The sequence below is a fragment of the Cryptomeria japonica genome, chromosome 7 (assembly GCF_030272615.1).
Source record: "Cryptomeria japonica chromosome 7, Sugi_1.0, whole genome shotgun sequence".
In the NCBI taxonomy this organism is placed as follows: Eukaryota; Viridiplantae; Streptophyta; class Pinopsida; order Cupressales; family Cupressaceae; genus Cryptomeria; species Cryptomeria japonica.
The window spans coordinates 223458781-223474312 of NC_081411.1; positions in this window are offsets into that span (position 1 = coordinate 223458781).

Here is a 15532-nt window from a genome sequence, read left to right on the forward strand (position 1 = left end):
ATAGTGATGTGACTACTAAAACTTTGTTTACACTCAAAGATGTTATTTGTGTGGACCACCATCTCCTTGACCATGAGATAGTTTTTACTTTTTCATTGATGAAGCTAGTACATAAATCTCCCTATCATGCGTGCAATAACTTGTGACAACCCCTTAAAGCATCTTTGAATGATAGAAAATGAGCTTATCTCTTGGCATCTATATGACTAAATACCAAGATATTATCTAAGTAAACAATCACATATGAATCAATGAGAAGCCTAAATACATCACTCATTAAGTACATGAAAGATATAAAGCCCATATTTTAATTAGAACACTATGAGAAAAAGTGGATTAACAATTTCTTTACTCATATGCAAAAATTGGATCACTATTAATAAGAAATACACACAAACAAGAAAATTATGATGTTGCAAGTGGAAACAATCACATAGAATAATTTACATATGTAGGACATGTAGATGACTTACTAATATGGAGATGTTTTCATCTCAATTCTCCAAGTTATTTCACATAACTATGTTGTGAAACTAAATAACTGGTTGGTTTTAGAATTTCTTTTTTCAAATTAAATTCCAACTTATATAAAATTTAATCCAAATGCTTATCTCAAAATATCTTTCAAATGCCCTCTAAAAAAATTGGTGACTCACGACCTTTTCTTTCATACTATTGAGAAACTTGTTTAATAATTATTCAAATATAGTTCTTTAATTTTGAGAGATTGTCCCAAATAAGCATGTCAACAAACATTTTTAAAAATATTTTATAAAATTTTTTGCTTTTCTATTGATCCAATGTCACTTCCAAATTTATAGGAAATTCTATATATATTACAATCGACATAACCATTATATCTCCATTACAATCTTGATGTAAAATTTCCAAGTTGTAAACTAAGGCAAATAGACCCTTAAAAAATGAAGAAAAGTTCACAAAGAAAAATGATAGCTAGAAAATAAATCATCAACCTAAGGTCAAAACTAATTTCAAAATTGTCTACAGAAAAAAAATATTTGGTACATTTAAAATTGTACTTTTTGACATATACACTTATTATGTTTTGATTAATAAAAGATGGGATAGGCCCATTACTGATACATATATGTCAGACAAGCACACAAGGGGAGCTCACAAGAAGTGAGTTCATCGGAAACAAAATCACCAAAAAGGCGGCCCCTTTTTTAAAATGATACTTTTGATTGGAGCATCAACCAGTGGGAGAAAGATCCTGAACAAACAAAATTACCTAATTGCAACAAAGGTGTTTAGGAACACCCCAAACCATCTACCAATAGAAACCCCTTGCACTAAAACAACATAGTCAAGGGAGGGAACAACACACATCAAGTTTTGAAAGGCATCTCGAAACCTTTTTGCTTTAGACCCACTATGAATAGAATTGTTCATTTATAACAATCTCTTAGAGTTTTGATAGGCATCCCTATAACCTATGACTGAGAAGAAAAATTGAAAACAACCCATCAAAGGCCACCTCAATAGGCTATTTGACAGTAGAGACACTAGGGAACATAATCCAAATAGAAAAGAAAGCGGAGAAAAATAGCTCCCATCTCCAACACCCAACAGGTGACCTAGGGGGGAAACAAATCCAAAGGGAAAATCAATTGGCAAGGGGGACATGGGTTAGCAAAGGAAAAGCCAAGAGACAACAACATCCCCCAATAAAAGGAGTCCAACATCGAGGTAGAAACACAAGAAGCATGGCCCTCTCTAATTAAGTGCCCGTAGAATAACCAACCCTCAACACCATTCCACAACCCATCTACCACAACACAAAGAAATCTTCTATTGAGAAACTCAACAGAACAAAGGGGCCCAAACCAAAAAGGAACTACTACTCCAAGAAAACCTATCCAACTACCAATAGTGAAATAGGGCACAGATAAAGACTCTACACTCCACAACATAGAAAACACTATCCAAAGGATCATGAAGGCAAAGCATAGGAGGAAAGATCCCTACGAAAATGATAGCCAAGGATCACAGAGCATCTGCACAAGATTGCCACACAATAAATTCCCACACAAACTTCATAGCCACACCACAAAAGGCGAAAATATGGAAATCCATGAAAGAGGGCACTGGTGATGTCCAACACCACAAAAAATACTGACACTAGCCAGGAGGTAGAGGCAAGACGGCTAAAGGCTCCATGCCTAAGAATAATAGTATCCGCAAAGGCAAACCCCACAAAATGCCAAACAAATTCACAACATAGTGAGAAGGGGCTAGAGAAACATTGCATGAAAACAGAACACACCCCAGAAAAAAACTGAAAGCCAAAGGGCCCAAGCAACGAGGGAAAGCAACAGGGCACAAATAGGTGTTCTCCTATTGATAGAGAACGAACTAACCACTAAGGCCACAATGAGGAGAGGAGAACCAAATCTCCTCCCAATCACATTTGGGTCACCATCCCCCTCATCTTCCCCCAGCATCGCCCTCACGATCCAAAACCCAAGCTCCAGACCTCCCATTCCCCATTTCCATCTCGTTTATATAAACTTATTATGTTGAAGGTGTATTTTATTCACATAAAACATTCATGAATAAAAACTATTGAGTATTTAATTTGATGTATTTATGAAACTTAAATGCATAAAAATAACAAAAAAACATTTAATTATTATTTTTTTAATTTAATTTAATTTATTTTTTCCTCCCATGCACTCAATTTTAACTATTTTTTTATTATTTAATGCTAATTATATCTTCACTTCCACCTCTCGACTACCACTCACTCTAATTTTAATTGATCAATCAATTTATTTATTTCCATCATGCAATCAATTAATTTTGTAATTCTCTCAATCTAGTACATTTTGAATATGATAGTATAGTTGCTCATTATTGTATCCTTGCATGGTCATTGTTGTGGATACTCAAACTACTCAATAGTGATTATCATATATGTATACACCTAAAAATGGTCTGAAGATAATTAATTAAATAAGCAATTATATAATTAATCCCCCTTCCCTATTTAATTGAATTCACTGGCGATTTGATTAAATTCCCTCATTCACCTGCTTATTAATAAATCTAAGGATTTATTTAATAAGTTCATTTCAATAGTCCCATTTGATTAATTAATCTGAATTAATTAATCCTCCCCCCATTTTATTCATTTCTTCTAATCCCCTAATTAGTTAAAACAAATCAATTTATGAGATGTTGAAAGTTAATTAGCATTTTCCTATTATTTGAATTTTTAAATTCAAATTTCCCACATGCCTCCTAACTTCTAACCATCTAACCTAACCTCCCCATAACCTAATCCATTCCATCTAATCCTAGGCTCTAACTAAACCTATCATCTTCCACATCCTAACCTCCTTATACTAACCTCCCATGGGTTGGATATTCTCCCCTTGAGACACATGGCACTTATGCCACGTCTCTTCCCTTGGACACTTGCCCTCTTGTGAGAAATATTCCTTAACACCTATCACCATGTAGAGATGACAAGTTTCCCTTCCTCCAACCTCTTCTCCAACCTCCTCCAATTTGACCCTTGATATCTTCAAATTCAATCTTAACCATTGATTCATGCCACCTCACCCCTAGCCTTGGAAATCCTATAAATATACCCCATTTTAGAGCACAATCTCATCCCATCTCATCCCATCTCAAGCATTGTTATTATAGGCATATCCGTTCTTGCATATCATTTAAGCATTGTTATCATTCATTGCATCTTAGATCTATCTTAATTTCATCATCTTCTAATATAATTGTTTAATCATATATCATAATCAGTCTCTCATCTAGCTTAATTGCATCTATCATTTAGCATAATCATGCATATCATTAGCATAATTAGTTTATTGGATCAATCTAGCTTAATCATGAATTCATCTAGCTTGCACATCATATCATTTTACATCCTCCATCTTGGTTTAGTCAAGTCACTGCTATTGATCATCTAGATCTGAGAGCAAATCCACACTCACATCTCTTAGGAGGTGATAGGTCGCTTTGCCATGGTTTATCTTTTATTTGATTTCAATTTGCTAACCATGCTTGTAATGATCTATTGAGTGTTTGTGTTGCAGTTGCAGGTACCCTACTTCACACTCACGACAATATAAATGAAAATTATTGATAGATAGTAATGAATAAATGTATTAATTGTATATTTTAATGTTTTAGCTATAATCAAATTTATAAACTAATAACTCTATTGAATTCTTGACAACTCTTTAAAAATGTCTTTCATTGATTTTTAATGTTTTTTCAAATCTTCCAAAAATAATTAAAAATTATTTACTTATTTTTAATGGTCTTATTGAGAATGTTATAATGAGGAATTTTAGCAAGGCCTACTAACACAAGTGCCATACTATTGTGTAATTTCTTTTATACTACAATTTTGACTTGGATTTGCAAATTGTTGCAAATAATCACAATTTGCAACATTCACCTTTTGGAACACCATGATTGCAAAATGAAACTTCAGTTTTTAGACATCATAAACAATGTAATGATATCATCTAGAGTGTCATGATAATAGAAAAGATTCACACATATATCTAGAAAAAACAAGTAATATAAATCCAAATAAATCAAATGCACCTAAACCATTATTTGCACTCATTTATATCTAGATAAATTGAGATAATTCTTCTTATAAATTCAGTCAATGAAGTTTCAAACAAATGAATATAAAGTAATAGAGTTGCATCCACCATGAGATGCACTATGATATGAATTGGGGGACAATTTTATCAATTATTAGGAACCCAAATTTCTTTCAAATGATAGACCCCACAAAATCCATGATTGGTCACTTACAACTTTTCTTTGACCATATTTGTGTTTATTTTCCAGCTTGGGAAATCTTTTAAGAAAATCACTTGTCTATGGAGAAACTGTACATAACCAAGAAGACACAAAGAAAGTCAACAAAAAATGTCATTTTATAGATATAATTATAGCTTATAGAAAGTTGTCGAAGTTGCCAATAGTAAGGATATTAAATAAATTGATTAAGATCACAGATTGAAATTAGAAGCTTGCTAGTACATTCTTATTCTAATCAAAAGAACTTTCTGTCATAGTCATCCTAGAAACTGTATTGTTGATATTATATTAATTTATTTGTTTCTCTTTGTTCATACATTTCTTACAACATTTATACACTTCTTGGCATAAAAATAATAGTATATTAAAACAATAATATAATCATATCTTAATAATAATTTAATATTAATTCTATTATAATAATATAATAAAAAATTTAAGTGGAATAATGAACAAATATGATATCTTCAACATACGAATATATAATTTTCTATTAACATAACCCTTATACCTACTTTTTTATGCAGGGACTAGAACACACAAAAATAAAATATAAATATGTTAGTTTAACTACTAAATCGAAAAGGAAAGGTTATCCCGGTGCACCCGTCATATTGTCATTATAAATATTTAACAAAGGGAGATAAGCCACATGAATTTATATGAATTCGAAAAACCAAAGGTAATTGTTCGATGTTCCTAATAAACGCTGTCTTTGGACATTGGGATAGATTGAGGTGTGTAATAGGTCAATTTGTGAAGCCAACAACCTTTCCATTGAAAATTTTCTCCAACTGTTCTCCCTTGCAGTGTCTGAAAAGTACATAACAGCTGGTATAATCAAGCATTTTTAGGTAAGATTCACATTATTAAACTTGCATTGACATAGATGGTAAGCCTATTAATGTATTTATTGGGTGTGTAATTTATTTATTTATTATTTATTTAATTATTATATAAAATTAAAAAACGTTAAACAATAATTTTATTTCAACAATTTTTTTTTTTTTTTTCTTTGAACCAGTGAGGGTTACATGGGGGACTCCCTCCCTGTGGTTAAAATCTTTCCTGAGGTATAAACACCTCCTTGATTATCTCTTGATGTTATCACTCAGCCTCGCCTCGTTCCACCTGTCCTCCTATCTCGGCTTCCTTAATCCTCCACTCCTGTTGCGCCTCCTATCTCCACCCTTCTCTACGTCCTCTTCTTTTTGGCTTCTCACCCCTATCGCCTTCTTCCACCTATCCTCCTCACTCTGAACTACCTCCATCCTCTGTCAACCTCCTCAACGGTAGCATCAACTCAAGACAGCGATCCATCGTGGCATGTGCGGGAACGTGTTGGGCATAATCAATTCCATCTCCAACCACTTGCACACGATTAGTTCTATTTAATAATTTTAAAAATATTATTTGTTTATTTATTTATTTTAATAATAATTAATAGATAAATCAACTTGTTATTTAATATGAACCAAAATCAGTGTGGACCATGAGATTATTAACATAAAAATATTCTAGAATTATATTAGTTTAGAATTATTTAAATTTACAATTAAATATATTCTAACATCTCTATTATTTTACTCAACAAAAATAATTATTATTTCACAATCCTTATATAATATCTCTCTTTTCAAGTAATGATATGTACAAACTAAAACCTCATGATCAGGGATGTAAGATTAGGACCGAGAGTCCTGTTACCCTGTGCCCACTCTATTAATTTGCTTAATCGCTTTTCAATAGAGCTGGTTACTCTTATTTTGTCAACTTTTTTTGGCCATTGAGTGATTCGTTTTTTATTATTCAATGATCATACATAATTGTTATGGAATTGGAAGAATTGGATTAAAACTTCCCTCTATTGTTATTTAAAAGAGGGGACAACAAAATAAATGCAGTCAGGCGAGTAGCAACTGTGTTCTGCGAATGAAACAAAGTAATAATTCAAAGATAAAGAAAAAGGCATGTTCATCGAATATCACTCTTAACGATGAGTGTGTCAATACCATTGACAATTTATACAATTGTGCTAGAGAGTATAGGTCCAATATGAGTCACATGTTATGAGTAACAAGTAAAAGAACAAGTACCAACACCATCGGTTAAGCTTGGTTCCTGCACCTTAAATTCTTAAACAGTACATCATTGTTTTACTATAATTTTTAGATTTTTTTCATACATGACCTGAGAGTTTAAAGTTACTGTTTCAATTTTTTAGAAGTTATGATGATCATAAGATAAATCATTATAAAGGATTTTTTTATTTTTGTCCATAAAAACATAGCCCACAATTAGGAATAATAACTAGAATATTTGTGCAACATTTTTTATGGTCGTAGCATGGTATTTATGCTCATGGGTATTATTCACCACCTCCAAATAACCACTTTCAGATCTTTGTGCATTTAACAATCCATCCTATAATCATTGAAACTGCCCAAAAGATTTTTTTTATTTTTATAATTTGATATATCATTTAGGACCTTAGGGTGCATTTTGCATAGTAGACTATGAGGCTATCTCCTCTTAATTTAAATGAATAAATAAATTGTAACAATTGTCCACTCAATATCCTTTAAAATAAAGAAACTATTTTTTAAAATAATTTTGATTCATAATAATAATATGTAAAAAGTCATAAATTTAGTACAAGATTTATTTTAATAATTGAGAGATTTGGGATGATTTTATGTATTTAAATATTTTTTTCAATGTCTTAAACTTCCAATTAGTTTCATATCTTTCTATATTTCTTCAAATCATTTTATGTTTTAAAGGAATTGAGATTCATGAAAGGAAGGTAGGTGTGGAAAGCACTTCATAACACTAATCTAGTCAGGGAGATAGTGCAAATTTTCTTTATAAATCTTAACTATTACAAAATCAAAAACACATTCATAAGGATATAATGAACATACATAAAGATATTCAATAATGAACACATTATATACCATGAGATAAACCCTTTTAGGAGAAAAACCCCACACTCCAAAAGAATAGTACTTTGGATTCCTAAAAACTAATGGTTACAATACAATATCACCACTCAGTTTCTTCAACAAGAGTTTACAACTAATAATCCATAATTTGAATCAATTTTGGTAGCAAAACACTTCACCTGCAAAACAATTCATAACTAATACTCTTGAAAGCTACATTAAATAGAGAAAAACAACAAAGAAGGAGGCTTCTAGATGAAGCAAGAAGATGGGGTTGTGCAAAAAATTTGGCCCTATTTTTCAGCCATCAAAAAGTATGTAAATGACTCATTGGCATCTCCAAATGAATCCACATTCAAACCTCATAAGTTGGGCAACCAAATGTTACTATTTTGAGATGTGACAGATTTACTTACAGATCTTACAATTGTCATAACTTACAACACATAAATTTGTAAGAGAATCTGTCATATTGTCTATTGTTAGGTTATTCTCTTACAACTTGTCATAACCCAACTTGGGTGCTGACCTTCTCCATGCAAAAGGTATCTCCTGTCACTTGTCCATTTTGTCATAAAATCTATCATAAGCTGATACTTATCAATATTCTCAAAATGACAATAAGTTGATAAGGTGTATAGTCTTTATGTTGTATTATTGTCGTCTTGTGATTAGGGTTGTTACAGGTTTACCTTCTACCGGCACAAGGCCTGATAAGAAGAAGAAAAATCCAAACAAAGAGGTTATGAGCTTAACCGATGCAACATCAGATAATAGGTCACTTAGGGTTAGTGATATAACTGATGAAAATGTCAAATATGTAAGTATGGTTATTGGGTACAAAGTTGCTCATACCAATAGGATTAATTATGTTTCCAATCTATGCATTCACAGTGCTCATGAAATAGTGAAGAACAATGCTATAATTGATATTTGTGAGTGGTTGAAAGATGAACTGATAGAAAATTAGAATAAGATTATTTATGGTGACAAGAAGGGAACTTTCAAATTTGGGAACTTACTTGTATGTTTAATGCTATATTTCTCAAAGGAGATTCCCGATATAGGACACAGACTTTGCATATGATATCTCTGTTGGAAAACAGATCAATGAAGCAATTACTAGCATGGGTTCTGAAGGTGACAAGTAGGTAAAAGAGTATTTCAAAAAATTTCAAGCTAAAATGAAGGAAAGGGTAAGAATCCCTCAAAGTGTTGTTGACAAATATGATAAGCAGATATACTTTATTGTTAAGAGAGATGAAACATGGATGGAGGCAGTTAGACCTAGAACTATTTGGATAACAGAGATGGGTTATGAAGTGGACTTGAACATTCTTGAATCTTATGCAAAGATACTTATTGATGCACCACCAGAACCGACTGAGAAGATAGTTGGTACAGTTGAAACAATTGAGAGTGATGTAGCTATTCAGAAGAAGAGGAAGAAGAGAGATAAAATATTGAAAGATGCATCAAAGTTTATTGCAGATGTTAAGAAAGGGTTGTTGGGACTTGATCAGATGAGTGGTGTTGTTGAAAGCATGAAGGAAAGTAAAACTGAACAACTATTAGTACCACATGTTTCACCAGTTTTTACCTCATCTGAGACTTACAATGACAAGGCTGCATGATTCAAAAGGGTAGAAAGGAAGAAAAGTAAATCCTCACCGACACCTGCTCCATCACCAAAGAGGACAAGGACACCTAGAAAGAAACAACAGGTTGTGAGAGAGCCTAGTGGTCTGAAGAAGAAAGTTACATGGAAGCAACTGGAATCTAAGTTAATAGATACTCTTTTCCCGAAGAAGCTTGTTAATGAAATAACTTAGGATGGAAATCTTGGAAATGTTAGCAAGTTTTATCATTCTTTTGAAGATTCTGATAAGGATACCATTGACGAAAGTATAATTTTATATCTAGACATATATAAGAAGGTACTTATTAAGGTTATAGATGTTCTTCCAAATGATCTATATCTGAGACTTGAAGCCAAAAGAATATCTATTATGGAACTTGATAAGAAATTGAAGGTTGAGGTTCTGTTGGTGGTTCACCCTATTAACTCTAGATAGGAGATAGATGATTTAATATCTGAAGCCAACCAAACAGTTTTTGCAAGTGGTCACCGACAAGTTAGCCTCATGGCCGGCATAATAAAAGAGATAGCAAATGAAACAGCAGATAAGTGGGATATATTTTTTGTTGAGAAAGAGAAGAGGGAAGAAAAAGATAGACAGAAAGTTGACAAATCCTTCAGTAAGGCATACTAGAAGGGTGACAAAGGAAAGAATAAGGTTGGTAGTGTTCCTGATCTAACCATAAAGGACAACTTACCCCCATTAGCTGAAGACACCCCACCAGTAGTAGCAAAGGCACCAGCACAAGCACATGATCATAATGAAGAGAAGTTAGAGGAAGTAAAAATAGACAATATTGATCCCAAGTCAAATATTATATTTACAATGAATTTTGACACTCAGGACATCAATATTGAAGTGGATAAAACCTCTATTTCAGAAAATGTTGAGAATAAATCTGAATCTATAAATGTTGACACTCAGTAGAATATTGAGAAACCGGCAGAAAAAGAACAAGACAATATGACATCTGAACCAAAAGTGAATAAGAGTGAGATCAAGGAAGAGAAAGAGATTAAAGAAGTGGTTAAGGTGGTTGAACCGGTATCTGGTGAATAAAAGAAAATTATTGCAGAATCTAGCACATCCACTATGGATTTCAGACTGACAAATGTCACTGATGTTCTATTGGATTCAATAAAGAAGATAACTGAATGCAATGCCTTAGCATTTAAGGCTATTGATGGAACTTTACCAATTTTGCAAATGATTGCACCAACATGCAAGGTGGATCACATTGTTGGCTCTATAGGTAAATTGGACACATTGTCTAAATTCATTTCTTCTAACATTCAATCTTTAGATAAGATTAATGAGGAAACTATTCAAGAAAGGGTTAATAAAGAAAAGGAAGAATTCTTTGACAAAACAATAAACAATTATACATAACAGATTGATTCATTATTACCGGCATTGAATTCAACTATTTTGGAATACAAGGAATTGCATCAGGAAACCTGCAAACCTCATCATTTGATAGCAAACATTGATGAACAGACAAAACAAACATAGGAAGATATTAATGACATTGCAGATAACATGATTGGTTATTCAGAACTAACATCAGTTTTGGATCAAGAAATGGCTATTTATGAAGAGAAGATTGAAAATATGGGAAAAAAAAGGCTAGATTGAAGATTAAAACCCGGGAGCTAAAGAATAAACTCGGTCCTAGATTGGATAATCTATTAACATACCAGATTGCATTATCCAAGGCAACGATTCAAGGAGAAAGATCATCGGAGAAACAAATGCATTATCTCACCGAGATGATCAAGAAGACAAAAGACTTAATTACTGAAAGTACAAAGTTCCTACAGGGTCTTAACTTAGCTCTTGCAGATATTTTTCAAGTTTTACACAACTGGCTATAGGATTCTTAGTAAATTTTGAATTTTTGATACTTTTGAAATCCTTTGTCATTGATGTCAAAGGGGGAGTGGTATAGTGAGAAAAATTTACAGAGTAAGGCATGGTGAAAATGAGCAAAAGGAAATCATTTTCTCAGGGGGAGCACTCTCAGTTTTGGTTTTGATTTTTCTCATGAGTATTGCCATCAATGCCAAAGGGGGAGATTGTTGGCATTATACACTCAGATGAGAATGGTTGATGTTGTCATTGATGGCAACATAGTGGAAACAAGGTTCTAAATGGTTAAACCAGCAATAGACTCTGCATATCGACACTGACAGATACAACAAGGATCATTCACACTAGCATCCAGTTCTCACCGACAACAGATCATACTGACATTTCAGGCTGACATAGATATAGTATTGTTTGTGTAGAATACATTGTAATGTAAATTAATTATATTTGTATAGCCGACATGTTGTATTGTAAAGACTCATATATGTATGAGATCTTGTAGGTCATTTGTAATTATTATTGTCGTATGGAATTGTAATGAAAGATGAAAGTGATGGGATAGAGATATGATATTGAATAGTTGTTTATGCACTTTGATGTATTTATTTTGAGAGCGAAGATTATTCTGTAACAAGGTTTTCGTAGAGGTATCAGACGAAGCTTAAACCGGTACTGAATCTAGCATTGCAGATGTTATTTTGAAGCAGTACATTGTATTGGATTTAACCATCCAATTGTGTAGTCAGTGGGACTCCAATTTTGTTGTTGAGTGCTGAGATCTAGGCAGTTGGCCTTTGTGCATGTGCAGGCCCCTATTGTACTAAGTAATATTTATTCATATGGCCAGTGAGTAAATATTGTGGGTCACAAATCCCACCGAGGTTTTTCCCTTATCGGGTTTCCTCACCAAAATATCTTGTGTTATGGTGTGCATTGATGGTATTTCTTTTGTTTCTCTTTACTGCATTATCATTTGTTTACTAGTATATTAATTTTAGTTACAAAATTGCAATTAAGTTTTAGTCTTTCATCTACTAGTCTGACAGTGATTCCCCCCCTCCCCCCCCCCCCTCAGTGTATTTGGGATTAACCAAGTATCTAACAACAACATACCCCCTATGACAACATAGGATCACATCATGTCCTAAGGGTTCATATATGGTCGTAAGGGGTCACACGTGTTTTAACACATGTGTGACCCCTTAGTCGACCATATATGACCCCTTGTAACATCCTAGTATCCCAAGGGATCATTGAATATGTGGTCCTAAAGGGTCATGTACACATGTGTTCAACCCCTTATGAACACATATGGGCACATAGGATAAAGCATAGTGTCCAAAGGGGTCATGTATGTGGCCCTAAGGGGTCACACATGAATGTTGTAATAAACATGTGTGACCCCTTAGGACACTATGCAGGATCCTATGGGGTCATAAATGTGCATGTTCCTAAGGGGTTGCACGCATGAGTTAGAATGTGTGCATGTGTGATGGGCCTTTAGGACCACATTGTGTTCTAAAGGGTGATATGTGTGATCCTAAGGGGTGATGCATGTGTTAGAACACATGCATGACCCCTTAGGACCACATATGAGCCCTTTTAATATCTTAGTAGTTGGGGTACCTACACATATGATCCCTTTTAACATCCTAGTAGTTGGGGTATAATTAGTTGGGATATACAATTATACCCCAACTACAATGATGTTAAAAGGGATCATATGTGGTCCTAAGGGGTCATGCATGTGATCTAACACATGTGTGATCCCTTAGGATCACATATGTGACCCCTTAGAATACAATGTTGTCCTAAAGGCCTTTCATGCATGCACGCATGAACTAACTCATGTGTTCAACCCCTTCTAGGAGCATGTACATGTGTATGACCCCATAGGACCACAAAGGTGACCCTAAGGGGTTATATGTGGTCCTAAGGGGTCACACATGTACATTTTATAACACGTGTGTGTGTCCCCTTAAGCCATCTCCTACTTTCAAATTCATTCCCCTTCTAAGCCACATGTCCTATAATTTAGTTTGATCGCCTTTCTTGCCACATGTCCCAATTAGGCATGCATCCCCTTTTAAGCCATTTCCATATTATGCCATGAGTTAGAATGTGTGCATGTGTGTGATGGAACTTTAGGACCATATTATGTTCTAAGCCAAGGTCATATGTGATCCTAAGGGGTCATGCATGTGTTAGAACACATGTGTGACCCCTTAGGACCACATATGAGCCCTTTTAACATCCTAGTAGGTTAGGTATATTGTATACACTACTAGGATTTTAAAAGGGCTCATATGTGGTCCTAAGGTGTCACTCATATATTATAACACATGTGTGACCCTTTAGGATCACATATGACCCCTTAGAACACAATGTGTTCCTAAAGGGTCGTCGTCAGAGAAACGAGAATCGCCCGAAATCGCCCAAACTCGGCGAGTCCGAGTCCGAGTCAGGCCAAACGAGTCCCAGGGGCTCAGACTCGGACTCGGCCGAGTCTGGAGAGTAAACTCGCCAGACTCGCCGAGTTGGCGATTTTGGCTCAAAATCGCCAGACTCGCCGAGTCCTGAGCCCCAGACTCGGCTACTGGCTGGGTTAATAAAATGACAAAAAAGAAACATTTTTAAAAGTTTTTTTAAAAAGTAATAAGTTTTTTTGGAAGGGCGAAATTTGACATTTTGGTCTCTCCGTCAGGATTATTTTATGGAATATAACATTTAAGTATAAGTGACATTTCCTTATATCTTTCTTCTTTCTTATACTTTAAGTTATATTCCATATATACTGTCAGGATGTTTGAGAGTGGTTTCGGGCCTCCAGGAGTTATATTGCAAAATCTAGTTTTTGGAGGATTCTTCAGTTTTCCAGACTTAGTCAAATTTCAGGATCAGGACATTCCAGACTTAGCCAAATTTCAGGGCATTTGAAGATCAGGATGACATTCCAGACTTTATCACTCACCAACTTGACCTAGCTTGGACCTTCAAGAATGATACTCACCAAGCAAGACCTAATTAGCAACAAGTGCAAAACCAGGCCCTAAGGAAGACTCTCAAAGAAACCCTAATTCAGACTTGTAATAAGTTTTTTAGGCCTCGCGGGGCGCTACCCCTCGACCTCGCCCTGTATCGTGACAGGAAGCGCGCAAGGGGCGCTGCCCCTTGACCCCACCTTGGGGGCACTGCCCCCAAACCCCCGTCGAAAAATATGGGGGAAACTGTGTCGATAGAAGTAGAGAAAATTTAACCTCCGAGTCTGACATTGATTGGATCGACCAGGTAGATATAGAGGTTGAGACTGTAGCCATGGCAGAGGAGGAGCGGAGAGCACAAGCACAGACAGGAGATTCAAAGGCAGATAGTGACACGGATGTTCTTGATGTTGGTGAGCATGGCATGGTGTCACAGGGAGCGGCTATGGCAGTCGAATCATCTAGGAACTACCTTAGACGCCTTCGCAGGGGGCTGGGGCCGGATGGTGCAGGCTCCTCTGAGCCATAGACTTGTAGTTGTATTTACCTTTGGTATTTGTATGAAACATTTGATGATGATCATATGATGACATGGATTTTTTATTCCATGAGTTTTGTAATATTGTATACATTTGACAATATTTATATATCTATGTTTGTTATTTTCTTCAGCTACAATTTGCGTTTATGCTTATGTGATTGATGTATACTTGTGTATGTAATCAAATGAGCCGAGTTTGATGATGTTATTGTGTCTTTAAGGTGTATTCAATAAAGGGTGTCTGAAACAAGTTTTAAATATTTAAAAATCTCTAAATTTCTTGAGTTTTTCACTATCCCGAGTCCAGCCGAGTCTGGAGCCGAGTCTGACGTCGAGTCCCGAGTCCGAGTTCGAGTTGGCCTTGCCGAGTCTGAGCCGAGTCTAAGTCTCATTTCTTTGGTCGTCGCACATGTACATGTGAACTAACTCATGCATTCAACCCCTTCTAGGACCATGTACATGTGTATGACCCATAGAATCACATAGTGTCCTAAGTGATCATATGTGGTCCTAAGGGGTCGCACATGTACATTCTAGAACACGTGCATGTCCCCTTAAGCCATCTCCTATTTTCAAATTCATTCCCCTTTTAAGCCACATGTCCTATTATTTAGTTTGATCCCCTTTCTTGCCACATGTCCCAATTATGCCTATATCCCATTTGAATCCATGTCCATATTATATCATGAGTTAGAATGTGTGTATGTGTGTGACGGGCCTTTACTA